Consider the following 5,483-nt stretch of genomic DNA (forward strand, 5'->3'; position numbering starts at 1 on the left):
GAAGGAAGGCCAAAAATTGGGAAAAATCCTTTCATAGATACTCTCAGGTTTGGAATATCTCTGTGGTTAGAAAATAATGAGCTGGTTGATTTAGAAAAACATGGGAAGACGAGCTTATGAAGGGAGATACAATCCACCTTCAGAGAAAGAGATGATAGGAAGAAATAAGCATAGTGTGGTCTTACCTATATATGTATTAGTGTGTGTATGTGTGCATGTGTATGTTTATAGATATCTATGTATATGTGTATATATGCATGCTTAATTGTAGCTTTCTTTAGGGTGGATGAGGAGGAAGGGTAAAATTAAAGCAAATGGTTCGCAACAGAGAATAAAAGAAAACCAAAAAAGAAGCAAAATTGGGCAGCTTTGAAAACAATGTTTAGTGTTTATTATATACGTTTTCTTGAAATGGGAATATATTGTTTTATGTCGAATCCTCTCTTACTGTCTGCTGTATACACACAGTGATGTTTCTTTTTTCAATTTCCATTTTGAATTTGTTTAAAATAAAAAAAAATTGCAAGAAAAATGAAAACAAGTGTAAGCTTCTGCTGCCTCAGTTGTAATGTACCATGTTGGGTTTAGGTGATCTCTATGGTCTACTCCTGCTCTGAAAAATCAATGTTCTAAGGTCCCTTCCTGAAGTTCTCTGTTCTTTGATCTAAGGGCCTCTCCAGAACTGGTATTCTAAGTTCTATGGTTTCTTCAAGTTGAAATTGTATATGCAATGTTCTAAGGTCATTAGCACCACTGACATTCTATATTGTTTACTCTAATGCCTTGTCCAGTTCTGGTATTCCAAATTCTACGTTCTGAGAGTTTTTTTTCTGACTCTAATCTTCCCTGTTCCCAGGTTCCTCTCATCCCAGATATGGCATATTCTTTGCTTAAAGTTACTTCCAGCTCTTCTATTCTATGTTCTTTGCTTTAAGGTCCTTTCCATTTCAGATGTTCTGTGTTTTTTGTTCTAATACATCTCTCATTCTAAGGATTCTTTGTTCTTTGCTTTAAGGTTCCCTCCACCCAGCCTTGACGGTCTTTTTTTTTCTGATGTCTCTCCTGGCTCAGATGTTGTCTTCTTTTGTTGCTGTTAAAAGCTCCCTTTCATCTCAGACATTCTATGCCCTGTTTTAAGATCTGGCTTGCTCTCCTATAATCTTTGCTTTTAAGTCCCTTATAGTCACTGTGATTATTACCACTTTAAACTATCTAATATGGAACAGACCTACTAAGATCCCCACTCTTAATAAATGCAGAGGCAAAGCAGATGGTCTTTTCCAATAGCAGAAGAGAGAATTTTGGACAGTAGAGGGTGAGACCCTAACACAGGTGGTGAAAGAAGGGTGGAGGGCTGCTATAAGAGTAGACACCCTTGCTCACATTCCTATAAGGTTTATAGTTTATAAGGCATCTCTTCATTATGAGGATAATTGTATCCACACGTTTTACACAAGAAGCTGAAATCAAGTGATGGGAAGTGTCTTGCCCAAAGTCATGCTGCTACTGAGTGGCAAAAATAGACTTTCAGGCCTGGAAGGGACCTCAGAGGCCAGCTGGTCCAACCCATCCCTGGGCGGCAGCCTCCTCCACAATATCCCTATGAAGGGGTTACTCAACCGCCACTTGAAAACCTTTACTGAAGGGCAATTCCTTAGTTTTCAGTGCAGCACAGTCCACATTGGCATACCTTTGGCTGTTAGGATATTTTTCATTATATACCATAGAAACCCACCTCTCTGCTACAACTACCCATTTTCCTCATTCTGTCCTCTAGAGCCAAGTAGATCAAATCTAATTTAGTTCCCAAAGGGCAGCCCTTCAAGACCGATAGCATGTTTTCCTTAAGTCTTGTTTGGATTCATATTCAGAGTAGATTCAGGAATCAAATGAAGGTCTTCTCTCTAAGCCCACAACTCCTATATCTGTTTACTCTCTACACAGTCTGGGGGAATAATATGGCCCATGGAGATCAGTACATGTACTATGTTTCGTAATGGAAAAGACAGGAAGGAATGTTCTTTGATTTCCAATTCTTATTATTCAATTGCTAGAAGGATAAGGAAGTGCTTCTGGGGAGTAAGGTAAGTGAGAGGAGCAGACTGTAATATAAAAAGATCTAGGGAAGGAACTGGGAATGTTTTAGCCCGAGAAAGAGAAGTCTGGGGAGGATATGAGGAAGCTAGCAATTGATAGGTAACACACTGGATTATAAAGTCAAGCATCTGAAAGATTTCAATAGTTTAGAACATTGAAATGAATGTAACAAAGTAAATAAGGTCTTACATTTTAATTAAACAAAAATAAACTCCCCAAACACATAATGGTGGATAGGGGAGGCATGAGTAGCCAACAGAGGTTGGGTTCACAGGTGTAGAACATTGTAAATAGATTTTTTTTGATGCATTGAGCAATTTTGCTGATTTTCCTCTTTTTCTTTTCTTTTCAATATCTGTATTGCCTGGGATATGAGGGGAAATCTAGGCAATGCAAAAACAAAAGAAATCAATACAAATTTATTGAAAGGTAAAGCAAAGCAAGGTATTCAGGACTTAAGGCATTGACAGTCCTGCTGTGCTCTGCCCTTTTCAGATGACATACGGAATGTACTGAGTTCTGGGAGTCTTGTCTGAGGAAGATTTTTGATTAGTTGGAAGGCCAAATAAGATGGCCAGACAGGATGGTGGAGGGCCTCAAAATCATGTCATGCATGGGTTAGTTGAAAGACCTGGAGATGATATTAACTTAGCTAAGAACTATCCTTGGGGTGTAGTACATGATGGCCATTGCCATGTATTTGAAGGTCTAGCTCATGGAAGGGGGATCAGACTCATTATGCTTGACCCTAGAGGAAAGAAGTAGGAGCAATGGGTGGAAGATGCAACAGGGCAAGCTTAGGGGTTTTGTTGGGTGAAATGTACAAACCATGATAGTGATCCAGCAATGCAATGGGCTGTCTCAGGAGGTAGTAAATTCTTCCTCATGAGAGGTCCACCAGTAAAGGTTGGATGGCCATTTGTCTGAGTTGCTGTAAGGAGAATTGCTTCTCAATATCAGATGTGCTATATGCTCCTTCATCTTCCTTGAAGTTTTGATACAATGTGCTTAAACCTAGTGGCCTATTTTAAGCATCACCTGAAGCAGTGAAAGGAATAATGGGGAGGAAGGGCATTGATCCTGAAGAGGGGTACCAGGAAGCATAGGGAAGTATTTCCAAGAGGGATATTTTTCCTAAAGGGAGGGAGTAAAGAACATGGGATGGCAGGATTAGAAAGGAACCCTGAAGAGGTATGTAGAGTGAAATCTGGGGAATTGGTATAAAGGGAAACATTGAGAGACAGATGGGAGCATTGTATAGAAATACAAGAACTAGAAGATAATTGGAGTAAGGGGCAGAATAGACTAAGTGTCTAAGAAGAAATGATACAGGACATGGAATTTTCAGAAGGGAATGGAGAAAACCAATGTAAAATATGTAGGGATTAGGGGAACCATGCTTGAGAGAACCAGTCTCAGCAGCATCTCAGTTTTCCATGGTGTTACAATCTACCATGGATTACATTCCCAAAACTCTTCTTATGTAAATGTTATTGTTAATAAATCAGCAAGTGTTAAGTAGCTCCTATGTGCCTGGCACTGTTAGGCACTGGGAATACAAAGAATGACAGTTTCTGCTCTCAGTAGCCTTACATTCTATCAGGGAAAATCAGTTTACATGTATAAATGTATGCAGAATAAAACTAAAGTCACCAAAAAGTAGACACAAGTCAGCTGGGAGGAGGGGCACAGGAAAGGCTCCCTACTGAAAGTGGTTCATGAGTAGTGTCTTGAAGAAAGAGAGGGATTCAGTAAGTTAGAGGAGAAAGAAGGATGAATTCCAGGCATGCGGAAATGGCCAGTACAAAATCATGGAGGTGGGAAATGGGATGATGTGTATGAAGAAAAGAGAGAAGGCCATTTTGGCTGGATCATAGAGTGTAGAAAGAGTAGTTATTTCTTACAAGGCTGAAAGACAGGTTGTGGTCAGGTTGTGAAGGGCTTTAAAAGCCAAATTGGGTTTATATTTGAGCCTAGAGGTAAAAGAAAGCCCCTGGAGTTGATTGAATAGGAAAGAGCCATGGTGTCATCTGTGCTAAGGAAAATCATGTTGCCATCTGTGTATAGTAAAGGCTGCAGCAGAAGGAGACTTGAGGTAGGGAGATCAATTAAGAGGCCACTTCAGTAGTTTAGGTGAGAGGAAACTAAGGTGGTGACTGGGTGGCTGGAGATCTTTATCACCCCTGTTTTATTTATTAGGATTCTGAAGGTAGAGCAGGGGTGGGGAACCTGCAGCTGCAAGGCCACATGTGGCCCTCTAGGCCCTCAAGTGTGGTCCTTTGACTGAATCCACACTTTACAGAGCAAATTCCAGGCCTTGTAGCCCCAGATTCCTCACCCCTGAGCTAGACAGATAAAATGACTTCTCTCTGTCACTCAACTGCTAAGTATTTAGTTGGATTTGAACTCACACCTTCCTTAATGTATTTCAAACTATTTACTATACTCTACTGTTTTTTCAGTATTTGCTTAAAAATATTTAATCAACTAATGAATAAAAGATTTTACTGACTTGAGGGAACTAAAGGAGGCATTTTTACAGTCTAGACATGAAGACCAAGATTGTGATATGGAGTGAGCGCAGATTGGATTGACTTGGAAAGGAACTATAGGCATCTTTAAGTGAGAATCTCTTATCTTTTTCCCATCCTGAGATGTATCCCTAGTTGTCCCTGATGAGAGTGATCTTTTCTTTCTTATGATCAGAGCTGATAGAAAATGTAGAAATACTTTACCTTTAAATGATGAGACATTCACAGCAAGGCCCTATCTAGAGACCCAGGGTTTTTCCTGGATACAACACAGCAGAAGTGATGTTAGTGGCTGTGAGGACACTTGAGCAAACCTGAAATAGTTTAATTCTTCAGTCACTGCATGTGGGAGAGTGGATGAACATTGAGGAACATGTCTGGTTTATTCATTGGGCTCCAGACTTCTGGGAGCAGATCCCTGAGCATCTCATTAAAGAAAAACTCAGAAATCCAGTCCTCCTGAGTCATATTCTCTAATGGGATGGATAGTGTTCAGGTGGCTCTGGTGCCTGATTTCTGCAGTTCCCTTTTCAGAACCCCTTCTCTCACATTTATTATCTGTGCCATTCATATGGGGCATACCACCAACTCCCTACTATTGCTATTTCCACATGGAGATCTCTTCTTAATTGGACGATGAGGTTAAAGGGGCAAAAATTTACCCTGTAAGCTTCCCCAAGAGGATTTTTCCATCTTTTCCTATAGTTCTCAGAATACTGGGCTCATAGAAAGTCATAGAATTGGATATGGAAGGGAACCTAGAAATTGTCTAGTCTAACCATCTCATTTTTATACATGATGAAATTCAGTCCCACAGAAAGGAAAGGTTTTCCATAAGATCACCCAGCTAATAGC

This window comes from Petaurus breviceps, unplaced genomic scaffold (genome assembly GCF_028583685.1).
Source record: "Petaurus breviceps papuanus isolate PSGF00001 unplaced genomic scaffold, PetGlider_PUasm1.0 90330, whole genome shotgun sequence".
Lineage (NCBI taxonomy): Eukaryota > Metazoa > Chordata > Mammalia > Diprotodontia > Petauridae > Petaurus > Petaurus breviceps.